Below are 13,401 nucleotides of genomic sequence, written 5' to 3'. Positions count from 1 at the left end.
ACAATGACCATGAAGCCTTGCACGGGCACTAGTGCGCATGCATGCGTGCGTTACGCATGCGTGTACGTACTGATTTTTCTACAAAATGTTTTTTGGCAATTCTGTTTGGGGGGGCGGGGGGGTGTTAATCACAACCAGAATATAGGTTATAATTGGCTAATACGCTCAATTTCGTTTCTAAAAGGGTTTATCTAATGAATTTAATATTAATTACACAGCGCATATTTTCCTCGCATGAATATAGCGATAAGTCAGGGGCGGACAGGGGAGCTTGAAGTAAGTGTTGAACGAACTTCCAGTAGAAGTGGTAGAGGCAGGTTCGATATTATCATTAAAAGAAAAATTGGATAGGTATATGGACAGGAAAGGAATGGAGGGTTATGGGCTGAGTGCAGGTTGGTGGGACTAGGTGAGAGTAACGTTCGGCACAGACTAGAAGGGCAGAGATGGCCTGTTTCCGTGCTGTAATTGTTATATGGTTATATAAGTAAGTCAATAGCATCATAACATTTTAAGTAATGTTTGGATATTAAACACACAGCACATATTTTCCCCGTATGAACATATAAAATCATTGCAACACACCAATATCGCTGAATCAGTGGGAGCCCTGGGCTTGTTTCACTGCAACAAGACGGTCCTATCAAGGAGTGACTGGAGACAGCGATACTCGAAGGGGGTTCCTTATGTCCAGTCTATTCCGCAATTTAGTTTTCGTTGCATTCATTGCAGAGATATGTTGGAAATGGAAGCAACGTTTTCAGTGCCTTCGTGGCTATCTCAGGATATTTAGCCTTGACTTTGAGATCCAGAATTCCGGCTGAGATGTTATGTCAAACATACTTTTCAGCCCGCCGTCATTTGCAAGCTGGAAGAGTTGATCTCCTTCCCACGCTAACATGGATGACGCGCGGGTAATGACCTGGCATGCGTAATGGCTCAACAGTGGGCGTGACTAGGAATGGGGAAATGTGCAGCTGACTCCTATCGCCAAATCATATCGTTTCCTCGCGGCCCAGTAGCGCATGCTTTGCGGCCCGGTGGTTGAGGACCGCTGCTTTAACCCACCATATCGACACTGAACTTTTTGCCCATCTATGCCAACCTATTTACCCCCATTAAGTTCATATTTTCAGGAAACTTGTAGAAATGGCAGCTTCTGTAATAATTGAGCTGAGAATAGAATTTTTATTTGGAGATGATTCTGAACTTCAGTGACAGCTTGAGATGTGGCTTGGCACAAGAGGTCCACAAAAGATGCCATTTCATTAGCTCTGCACTCAGCCTTGAAACATCTCAACAGCAAAGATACATACTTCAGCATGGATTAGAAGGGCCGAGATCGCCTGTTTCTGTGCTGTAATTGTTATATGGTCATATGGTTACTTCAGTATGCTCTTTATTGACTACAGCTAGGCATTCAGTACTATCATTCCTTCAAAACTAATCAATAAGACCTTGGGCTCAATACCTCCTTGTGTAATTGGATCCTTGATATCCTCACTTACAGACTCCAATCAGCTTGGATTGGCATCAACATCTCCTCCACCATCTCCTTCAGGCTGTGAACTTAGCCCCTTACTCTACTCACTTTACAGTGGTGACTATGGCTAAGCACAGCTCCAATGCCATATTCAAGTTTGCTGTTGACACCACTGTTGTAGATCGAATCAAAGATAGTGATGAATCACCATGTAGGAGGGTGAATGAAGGTCTGGCTGAGTGGTGCCACAGCAGCAAACTCTTACTCAGTGTCAGCAAGACCAAGGAGCTGATTATTGATTTAAGGAGACGGACAATGGAAGATCTACGAATCAGTCCTTATTGGAAGGTCAGAGGTGGAGAGAGTCAGCAACTTTAAATTCCTCAGTGTTTTTTCAGAGGACCTGTCCTGGGCCCAGAATGTGTGCAAATATGAAGAAAGTACAGCAGTGCCTCTACTTCCATAAGAATTTGCAAAGATTCAGCATAACATCTAAAACTCTGACAAACTTCTAGAGATATGTGGTGGAGGGTATATTGACAGGCTGTATTACAGCCTGGTATGGAAACATCAATGCCCTTGAATGGAAAATCCTACAGAAAGCAGTGGATACAGCCCAGTACATCAGGGGTAAATTCCTCCCCACCAATGAGCACATCTACATGCTCCATCGCTGAACTGTTCTGGCAACCTACGGACTCACTTTCAAAGACTCTTCATCTCATGTTTTGAATGCTTATTGCTTATTTATTTGTTATTATTATTAGTTCTTCTTTCTTCTTTCTTTTTGTACTAGCACAGATTGTGTCTTTCGCACATTTCTTCCCTGTTGATACAGTCTAGTTTGGGTATTGGATTTATTGAGTATGCCTGCAAGAAATTGAATATCAGTGACATACATATACTTTGGTAATAAATTTTCTTTGAACTTTGAATTTATTGATTAGATTTCAATGACATTTAAGGAATCAGAATAAGGTACAGGCCTCAAATTATAGGAGAAATATTTAGTTCCAAATCTCACAAAATCAATAACTTAATTTACTTAACCAACCCTACTTGTGGGACGACTTGGCAACCAATGTTCATCAACAACTACTTGGCTCAGCTTTGCCTGCATGTCGATGGGAATTCTGGATCAAGTTGTCCAACAAATGAGTCACCTCCCCTCTCCCTCTCAGCAGCAGCTTGTCATGAGTGCTTCCACTTCTGTTTTCTTTACAGTAAGGACTTCTTCTTAAGGTAAGTTCTGATCTCTCCAAGAACAGTTCATTGGAAAATATATGCAGTTATATTGTAAGAAATGTGCAGATGTGTGAACAGAATCTCTGAGTTTAGACTGTTTTGCTTCATTTCTTGTAAGCTAGAAAGCACCCAAAGAATTTAAGAGAGTAGTGTAACAAGGGATCTAGCTTCAGCAGTCTGTTCAAACTTTGGTCCACTTCTGTAATCTCACTTTTTCAAGTTTCAAGATTCAAGGTTGTTTAATGTCATTCCAGTACACAAGTGTAAACAGACAAAATAATTCTTACTCCGGATCCAATGCAGCACAAAAAAAAAACACAATAAAGATAAAGAACACAATAACAATAAAAAATACAATAATGGTGGTCCTGGCATGAAAGCATCTCTTAATGATGAAATTGTATAATTCAGCATGCCATGAATCACTATTGAAAGTGGAATGAATATAACCTGATAATTTTAATGAAGTATTAATGATTAAGTATTTACAGATAATGTCAATTTTGAACTGGTTTTGAAACTGTTATCTAAAATTCTATGTAAAATGCACTGCCTGAGTCAGTGGTGGAGGCAGATACACTAGTGAAGTTTAAGAGACCACTGGACAGGTATATGGAGGAATTTAAGGTGGGGGTTATATGGGAAGCAGGGTTTAAGGGTCTGCACAACATTGTGGGCCAAAGGGCCTGTACTGTGCTGTACTATTCTATGTTCTATCCATGTTTTGCTTATGTAGCTTATAACTCCTTTTAAACTGTTCGAGTCAATGTAAAGGGATAGTTACAAATCTGATGTGAAATGCCAGTGGTGTGACTAGATATGTGAAAACTCTATGGGATGAAGTGACTCTTGGGCAGGGCTGCATGATGTTCAATCCACTGAAGTCAATAGAGACAGCCGCCCATCAACACTATTTGTTTTCCATTTCTGTTCGGAGTGGAATCACTTGAAACAACCACGATCAATGGTAGAACATCAGAACCAGATGCTGGAAAGGCCGTTCTGCACCTGTTCATACTAGGGACAGAGCTTTTATCTTAGTGTGATCTTCCTGAACTTGTCATACAGAGGGTGACTGGGAACAGACCCAAGTGCAAGACACAGACACTGAAGTACTAGGGACAGGACTAGGATACAGGATAAGGGCAAGGACATGGACACGTAAACCAGGAACCAGGAACAGGACTGCACAAGAGAGCTAGGAGCCTGGGTTTGGACTTCGAGCCAGAGACTGGACAAGGATCCAGTACCTGGGTCTTGCCTCTGGCTCGAACCCCAGAACTAGGCAAGGATGAGGCTTGGCTGGCAGGCAGAATGAGGCTGGAGTCTTCAGGCTTGAGGCTAGAGACTAGAGGCGAGGCTAGGCAGGAGGCTGGAGCCTTCAAGTTTGAGGCTAGAGACTTGAGGCGAGGCTAGGCAGGAGGCAGGAGGCTGGAGTCTTCAGGCTAGAGACTTGAGGCGAGGCAGGAGGCTGGAGTCTTCAGGCTTGAAGCTAGAGACGAGGCGAGGCTTGGCAGGAGGCTTGAGGTTGGAGACTTGAGGTGAGGCTTGGCAGGAGGCAGGAGGCTGGAGTCTTCAGGTTTGAGGCTAGAGACTTGAGGTGAGGCTTGGCAGGAGGCAGGAGGCTGGAGTCTTCAGGCTTGAGGCTAGAGGCTAGAGACGAGGCGAGGCTTGGCAGGAGGCAGGAGTCTTCAGGCTTGAGGCTAGAGGCTAGAGACTTGAGACAAGGCTTGGCAGGAGGCTAGAGACTTGAGGCGAGGCTTGGCAGGAGGCTAGAGACTTCAGGCTAGAGGCTAGAGACTTGAGACGAGGCTTGGCAGGAGGCAGGAGGCTGGAGTCTTCAGGCTTGAGGCTAGAGACGAGGTGAGGCTTGGCAGGAGGCTAGAGGCTGGAGACTTGAGGCGAGGCTTGGCAGGAGGCTGGAGTCTTCAGGTTTGAAGCTAGAGGCTAGAGACTTGAGACAAGGCTTGGCAGGAGGCTAGAGACTTGAGGCAAGGCTTGGCAGGAGGCTAGAGGCTGGAGATGAGGTGAGGCTTGGCAGGAGGCTGGAGTTTTCAGGCTTGAGGATAGAGGCTAGAGACTTGAGGTGAGGCTTGGCAGGAGGCTAGAGTCTTCAGGCTTGAGGCTAGAGGCTAGAGACTTGAGGCGAGGCTTGGCAGGAGGCTGGAGACTTGAGGCAAGGCTTGGCAGGAGGCTAGAGACTTGGGGCGAGGCTCCTCCTGGGCAGGGCACGGATCACCACCAGACAGAGGCAAGGGACAGGAAGGGACAGAACCAACCGCAGATAACGGCAAGATGGCCTGGCTTACCCAACAGAGGCAAGGGTTAGGAAGGGACAGAACTGACTGTAGGTAACGGCAATATGGCCTGGCTTACCCGACGAAGGTAGAGGACAGGAAGGGAGGTAGGTACAGGGTGGCTCCAGGACAAGACTGCAAGACAAGGCAAGGCTTCAGGCAATGCAAGGCAAGACAGAACTTCAGGCGAGGCGAGAGTTACCGGCAAGACAAGGCAGGGCTTCAGGTGAGGAAACAGAAGGCAAAGGAAGGGATACAAGAAGTAAGGACAAGAACAACCCAGCAGCCACGCCCTGGTCTCTGAAGGTATTTATGCAGCCAACCCCAACGAGCATCAGCTGACTCAATTAGAGCTCAACAAGAACAGAAACAGGGTAGACAGGAAAACCTGGAGCAAGGGTCGATGGACTAGACCATGAACCGGAATACGGACTTCACCGACCGGACCATGACGGAGCTACCCCAGATTCCTTCAGTCCCTTAATAACCAAAAATCTGTTGATCTCTTTCACTCTTGTTTTAAAACTTAGAGTCTGTTCCTCCAAAGCGTCCTATCCGTCTGTGCCTTGAATATGAACTGCAAAGGATCTTCAACACACTTTTGGATAGACAGTTCCAAAGATCCATCATCCTGTGAGAGAAGATGTTCTTTCCCATTGCAGTCAGTCAGCCCCATATTTTGAGATGTGATCTTCTGGTTTTGACAGGAAAAATATCACTCCTACATCCACTCTGTCAGGCCCTGTACACATTTTAGCATGATCTCTTCTCCCAGATGCTGTCTAACCTGTTGAGCTTTCTGGTATTTTCTATTTTTATTTCAGATTTCTAATATTTGCTGTTCTTCTTGTATTCCCATTGAAATGGTGTATGTTTCTATGATTTCTATGCCAATTAAAAAAATAGTGCAAATACGTAAGAGGTTCTGAAGATGCTGGAAATCTTGAACTGGAGAAGCAAATCAGGCATCATCAATGGAGGAAAATAAACAGTCCAAGGGTCTTAGCCTGAAATATCTGCTGTTTATTTCCCTTCAAAAGTTTCTGAGTTCCTCCAGCATTTTGCATGTGTTGCCCAAGAACTACAGATATAGAATCTGTACTTGAATTGGCAAAGTTTGGGAAGATATGCACTGAAAGTGGGCAAGTAGATTAGTATAGATGGACATGGTGAGCATGTTCATGGTGGGTCAGAGAATCTGTTTTTGTACTCTACAATTCAATGACTCAATGGCATACTGTACAGAGACATTTAGTATGGATGAGGAAACCTTGGAAAACATGGACAACTTCCCACACATCTGTAGCCATGTGCAGGAATAACAAGAGAACTTTTGTTCCATCATATAACAAAATAACAAACAGTTGGTATATTGTAAATGTTTTTCATCTTAGGCAGTTCATTGGGATCAAAGATAACATTTTTGTGAGCATTGAGTACCAATGAGACCAACACAGGGCCTGCTAAATCTAAGTCCTCTGCTGACGAACAGGATGAACCAGTTTGTGATGTAGGTCCCTGAATTCACAGTTTACACAGGGCTCCCGTGTACTCACAGCGCATGGCTACAAAATGCCAATAATGAAACAACAAATGCTCTTTCTCTGCTTGAGGTGGCTATAGCAATCGCTTGTACTTCCAGTGAATATGTTGTGGACATGGCATTTTGAGCACTTTGCCACTTCTTGAGATATTTGCTTGTAGCAGGTCTTTAGGATATTGAAGAAACCAGCCTCTCTGGTGGTCTCTATACTTCGTGCCACTGATCTTCTCAAAAGGCTGTGCTGGTGCTTTGAGAGTGATAATGAATTTCACCATTAATGTCTGATGTTGTCAAGATGCAGCTTTGGATATGTGGGAAGGGATTCATGATCCCCAGGGTCTCATCATCAATCTGATTGTCTTGGGGCAGTGTGCCATTAAGTCACTGAATTGTACAGCAGAGAAATGGACACACTGACCAACCAGTGAGCATGCCAATATTCTTGCTCATCTACACTAATCTCATTCGCTCATTTCAGGTCTGGATCCTCACACACATTGTTATTCAGATACCCATCTGAACGTGGTGAATCTGATTTCGCCACCTACTCTGGCCTTGTGTTTTGACATCAGCCATTCCCTGTGTATCAAAACTTTCCCCTCAAATCCCTTTAATTCTCCCTCCTCTCACCTTAAATCTATGCCTTCTTGTTTTTGATACTTCCACACAGGGAAATGATTTTGCCCATGTACCCTTCCCATTTGATACTTCCACACAGGGAAATGATTCTGCCCATGTACCCTTCCCATTTGATACTTCCACACAGGGAAATGATTCTGCCCATGTACCCTGTAATGTACTATTACAGCTACAGAAAGGGTGGGTAATGTAGCAGGATCCTCTTTTGAGTCAGTATGGGTGGAAGTCAGGAACAGGAAGGGAGCAGTTACCCTTTTGGGGGTATTCTATAGGCCCCCTGGTAGCAGCAGAGATACCGAGGAGCAGATTGGAAGGCAGATTTTGGAAAGGTGCAAAAATAACAGGGTTGTTATCATGGGTGACTTTAACTTCCCTAATATTGATTGGCACCTGATTAGTTCCAAGGGCTTAGATGGGGCAGAGTTTGTTAAGTGGGTCCAGGACAGATTCCTGTCACAGTATGTGGACAGGCCGGCTAGGGGGAATGCCATACTAGATCTAGTACTAGGTAATGACCCGGGTCAGATCACAGATCTCTCAGGGGTGAGCATCTGGGGGACAGTGACCACCACTCCCTGGCCTTTAACATGATCATGGAAAAGGATAGAGTCAGAGAGGACAGGAAAATTTTTAATTAGGGAAGGGCAAATTATGAGGCTATAAGGCTAGAACTTGAAGGTGTGAATTGGGGTCATGTTTTTGCAAGGAAATGTACTATGGACATGTGGTCGATGTTTAGAGATCTCTTGCAGGATGTTAGGGATAAATTTGTCCCAGTGAGGAAGATAAAGAATGGTAAGGTGAAGGAACCATGGGTGACAAGTGAGGTGGAAAATCTAGTCAGGTAGAAGAAGGCAGCATACATGAGGTTTAGGAAGCAGGGATCAGATGGGTCTATTGAGGAATATAGGGAAGCAAGAAAGGAGCTTAAGAAGGGGCTGAGAAAAGCAAGAAGGGGCCATGAGAAGGCCTTGTCGAGTAAGGTAAACAAAAACCCCAAGGCATTCTTCAATTATGTGAAGAAAAAAAGGATGACAGGAGTGAAGGTAGGACCTATTAGAAATAAAGGTGGGAAGATGTGCCTGGAGGCTGTGGAAGTGAGCGAGGTCCTCAATGAATACTTCTCTTCGGTATTCACAAAAGAGAGGGAACTTGATGATGGTGAGGACAATATGAGTGAGGTTGATGTTCTGGAGCATGTTGATATTAAGGGGGAGGAGGTGTTGGGGTTGTTAAAATACATTAGGACGGATAAGTCCCCGGGGCCTGACAGAATATTCCCCAGGCTGCTCCACTAGGCGAGGGAAGAGATTGCTGAGCCTCTGGCTGGGATCTTTATGTCCTCATTGTCCACGGGAATGGTACCGGAGGATTGGAAGGAGGTGATTGTTGTCCCCTTGTTCAAAAAAGGTAGTAGGGGTAGTCCAGGTAATTATAGACCAGTGAGCCTTACATCTGCGGTGAGAAAGTTGTTGGAAAACCTTCTTAGAGATGGGATCTCTGGGCATTTAGAGAATCATGTTCTGATCAGGGACAGTCAGCATGGCTTTGTGAAGGGCAGATCGTGTCTAACAAGCCTGATAGAGTTCTTTGAGGAGGTGACCAGGCATATAGATGAGGGTAGTGCAGTGGATGTGATCTATATGGATTTTAGTAAGGCATTTGACAAGGTTCCACACAGTAGGCTTATTCAGAAAGTCAGAAGGCATGGAATCCAGGGAAGTTTGGCCAGGTGGATTCAGAATTGGCTTGCCTGCAGAAGGCAGAGGGTCGTGGTGGAGGGAGTACATTCAGATTGGAGGATTGTGACTAGTGGTGTCCCACAAGGATCTGCTCTGGGACCTCTACTTTTTGTGATTTTTATTAACGACCTGGATGTCAGGGTAGAAGGGTGGGTTGGCAAGTTTGCAGACGACACAAAGGTTGGTGGTGTTGTAGATAGAGTAGAGGATTGTCAAAGATTGCAGAGAGATATTGATAGGATGCAGAAGTGGGCTGAGAAGTGGCAGATGGAGTTCGACCCGGAGAAGTGTGAGGTGGTACACTTTGGAAGGACAAACTCCAAGGCAGAGTACAAAGTAAATGGCAGGATACTTGGTAGTGTGGAGGAGCAGAGGGATCTAGGGATACATGCCCACAGATGCCTGAAAGTTGCCTCACAGGTGGATAGGGTAGTTAAGAAAGCTTATGGGGTGTTAGCTTTCATAAGTCGAGGGATAGAGTTTAAGAGTCGCAATGTAATAATGTAGCTCTATAATACTCTGGTTAGGCCACACTTGGAGTACTGTGTCCAGTTCTCGTCGCCTCACTATAGGAAGGATGTGGAAGCATTGGAAAGGGTACAGAGGAGATTTACCAGGATGCTGCCTGGTTTAGAGAGTATGCATTATGATCAGAGATTAAGGGAGCTAGGGCTTTACTCTTTGGAGAGAAGGAGGATAAGAGGAGACATGATAGAGGTGTACAAGATAATAAGAGGAATATATAGAGTGGATAGCCAACGCCTTTCCCCCGGGGCACCACTGCTCAATACAAGAGGACATGACTTTAAGGTAAGGGGTTGGAAGTTCAAGGGGGGTATCAGAGGAAGGTTTTTTACTCAGAGAGTGGTTGGTGTGTGGAATGCACTGCCTGAGTCAGTGGTGGAGGCAGATACACTCGTGAAGTTTAAGAGACTACTAGACAGGTATATGGAGGAATTTAAAGTCGGGGCTTATATGGGAGGCAGGGTTTGAGGGTCAGCACAACATTGTGGGCCGAAGGGCCTGTACTGTGCTGTACTATTCTATTCTATTCTATATAGGGAAATGATTTTGCCCATATACTCTTTCCAATTGATATTTCCACGTAGGGAAATGCTTCTGCCATGTACCCTTTCTGTTTGATACTGTCATGGTCCAGTCCATGAAGTCCGCATTCCTGTTCACGGTCTGGTCCATGGACTCAGGACTCCGGGTCTTCCAGCTGTCCCTCGTTTGATTGAGTTAAGCATAGGCACCTGATTCCCATCTTTGGACTTGGAATATAAGTGGCCTTGGGGTTGCGTGTGAGCTGCTGGTTTGTCTTGTCAGTCCCCTGCGAGCAACCTGCTGATGGAAGGCTGGTGAAGCCATTTGTGATCTCTAGGCCTGGTTGGAAGACCAGGACCACCGCTTCATGGAGCCTTGCTGTTGGTAGTCGGAGCTGTCTTTGCAGTATGTATTCGGCTGTTTCCTGGGCCAGCTGAGTGGCTGCCAGCCACTCCGAGCTAGGTAGGGATCAGGCTGTTTCCATAGCCTGCTGAGGTTGCTGGCCGAACTGAGACTCAGAGCTTCCCCAGAGCAGAGATGGAACTGTCTATTGTTCTTTGATGTTCATCTCTTCTTGTCCTCGCCTCCATGGGGTAAGCCAGGCTATTTTACTGTTGCCCTGCGGGGGGGGGAATCTGTCTTGTCTTCGCTTCTGTGGGGTAAGTCAGGCTGTTCTGCTGTTGCCCTGCGGAGGGTCCTGTCTTGTCTTGTCATGTCCTCGCCTCTGCTGGGTAAGTCCGGCCGTTCTGCCATTACCTGACGGAGGGACTTGTCCCACCTTGGTGTGGAAATGAAGTTGAGTCCCGGCTTGTCTCAGGATATGTCCCGGCTCTATGTCTATGCTCTGTCCTGTCTCATGTTAGTGTCGTGTTAAAGATGAGTCCCGGCTTGTCAGAGGATGAGTCCCGGCTTGTCAGAGGATAAGTCCCTGCACTATGTTGATGTTCGGTTCCCAGTCTGTCTTTGAGCTCCAAGAACCCAAGTCTCGAAGATCCCACAGCCAAGCTCCAAGAACCCAAGCCCTGATGACCCCGCAGCCAAGCTCCAAGACCTGCAGCCTCGAGGACCCCGCAGCCAAGCTCCAAGACCTGCAGCCTCGAGGACCCCGCAGCCAAGCTCCACGACCCGAAGCCTCGAGGACCCCGCAGCCAAGCTCCACGACCCGCAGCCTCGAGGACCCCGCAGCCAAGCTCCAAGACCCGCAGCCTCGAGGACCCCGCAGCCAAGCTCCACGACCCGAAGCCTCGAGGACCCCTCAGCCAAGCTCCACGACCCGCAGCCTCGAGGACCCCGCAGCCAAGCTCCACGACCCGCAGCCTCGAGGACCCCGCAGCCAAGCTCCACGACCCGCAGCCTCGAGGACCCCGCAGCCAAGCTCCACGACCCGCAGCCTCGAGGACCCCGCAGCCAAGCTCCACGACCCGCAGCCTCGAGGACCCCGCAGCCAAGCTCCACGACCCGCAGCCTCGAGGACCCCGCAGCCAAGCTCCACGACCCGCAGCCTCGAGGACCCCGCAGCCAAGCTCCACGACCCGCAGCCTCGAGGACCCCGCAGCCAAGCTCCACGACCCGCAGCCTCGAGGACCCCGCAGCCAAGCTCCACGACCCGCAGCCTCGAGGACCCCGCAGCCAAGCTCCACGACCCGCAGCCTCGAGGACCCCGCAGCCAAGCTCCACGACCCGCAGCCTCGAGGACCCCGCAGCCAAGCTCCACGACCCGCAGCCTCGAGGACCCCGCAGCCAAGCTCCACGACCCGCAGCCTCGAGGACCCCGCAGCCAAGCTCCACGACCCGCAGCCTCGAGGACCCCGCAGCCAAGCTCCACGACCCGCAGCCTCGAGGACCCCGCAGCCAAGCTCCACGACCCGCAGCCTCGAGGACCCCGCAGCCAAGCTCCACGACCCGCAGCCTCGAGGACCCCGCAGCCAAGCTCCACGACCCGCAGCCTCGAGGACCCCGCAGCCAAGCTCCACGACCCGCAGCCTCGAGGACCCCGCAGCCAAGCTCCACGACCCGCAGCCTCGAGGACCCCGCAGCCAAGCTCCACGACCCGCAGCCTCGAGGACCCCGCAGCCAAGCTCCACGACCCGCAGCCTCGAGGACCCCGCAGCCAAGCTCCACGACCCGCAGCCTCGAGGACCCCGCAGCCAAGCTCCACGACCCGCAGCCTCGAGGACCCCGCAGCCAAGCTCCACGACCCGCAGCCTCGAGGACCCCGCAGCCAAGCTCCACGACCCGCAGCCTCGAGGACCCCGCAGCCAAGCTCCACGACCCGCAGCCTCGAGGACCCCGCAGCCAAGCTCCACGACCCGCAGCCTCGAGGACCCCGCAGCCAAGCTCCACGACCCGCAGCCTCGAGGACCCCGCAGCCAAGCTCCACGACCCGCAGCCTCGAGGACCCCGCAGCCAAGCTCCACGACCCGCAGCCTCGAGGACCCCGCAGCCAAGCTCCACGACCCGCAGCCTCGAGGACCCCGCAGCCAAGCTCCACGACCCGCAGCCTCGAGGACCCCGCAGCCAAGCTCCACGACCCGCAGCCTCGAGGACCCCGCAGCCAAGCTCCACGACCCGCAGCCTCGAGGACCCCGCAGCCAAGCTCCACGACCCGCAGCCTCGAGGACCCCGCAGCCAAGCTCCACGACCCGCAGCCTCGAGGACCCCGCAGCCAAGCTCCACGACCCGCAGCCTCGAGGACCCCGCAGCCAAGCTCCACGACCCGCAGCCTCGAGGACCCCGCAGCCAAGCTCCACGACCCGCAGCCTCGAGGACCCCGCAGCCAAGCTCCACGACCCGCAGCCTCGAGGACCCCGCAGCCAAGCTCCACGACCCGCAGCCTCGAGGACCCCGCAGCCAAGCTCCACGACCCGCAGCCTCGAGGACCCCGCAGCCAAGCTCCACGACCCGCAGCCTCGAGGACCCCGCAGCCAAGCTCCACGACCCGCAGCCTCGAGGACCCCGCAGCCAAGCTCCACGACCCGCAGCCTCGAGGACCCCGCAGCCAAGCTCCACGACCCGCAGCCTCGAGGACCCCGCAGCCAAGCTCCACGACCCGCAGCCTCGAGGACCCCGCAGCCAAGCTCCACGACCCGCAGCCTCGAGGACCCCGCAGCCAAGCTCCACGACCCGCAGCCTCGAGGACCCCGCAGCCAAGCTCCACGACCCGCAGCCTCGAGGACCCCGCAGCCAAGCTCCACGACCCGCAGCCTCGAGGACCCCGCAGCCAAGCTCCACGACCCGAAGCCTCGAGGACCCCGCAGCCAAGCTCCACGACCCGAAGCCTCGAGGACCCCGCAGCCAAGCTCCACGACCCGAAGCCTCGAGGACCCCGCAGCCAAGCTCCACGACCCGAAGCCTCGAGGACCCCGCAGCCAAGCTCCACGACCCGAAGCCTCGAGGACCCCGCAG

At 50.4% G+C, this 13,401-nt stretch overlaps 1 protein-coding gene across 3 annotated transcripts in view; it reads left to right on the top strand.

Moving 5' to 3' along the window:
• LOC140188751 (complement C1q subcomponent subunit A-like) overlaps positions 1-13,401 on the top strand; it is a 113,887-nt gene that overhangs the window by 69,486 nt on the left and 31,000 nt on the right. The window contains exon 1 of one of the 3 annotated variants that reach the window (XM_072245359.1): positions 2,625-2,725. The exons of the other annotated variants lie outside the window; for them this stretch is intronic. The gene's annotated coding sequence lies outside the window, so the exon portion shown is untranslated. Of the gene's footprint in view, positions 1-2,624; positions 2,726-13,401 lie in introns of those variants that run through there. 3 annotated transcript variants of the gene reach the window in all.

Source organism: Mobula birostris, chromosome 27 (genome assembly GCF_030028105.1).
Source record: "Mobula birostris isolate sMobBir1 chromosome 27, sMobBir1.hap1, whole genome shotgun sequence".
NCBI lineage: Eukaryota > Metazoa > Chordata > Chondrichthyes > Myliobatiformes > Myliobatidae > Mobula > Mobula birostris.
Note: the sequence above shows the minus strand (reverse complement) of the source record. Positions and strands in the feature narration are given on the sequence as shown.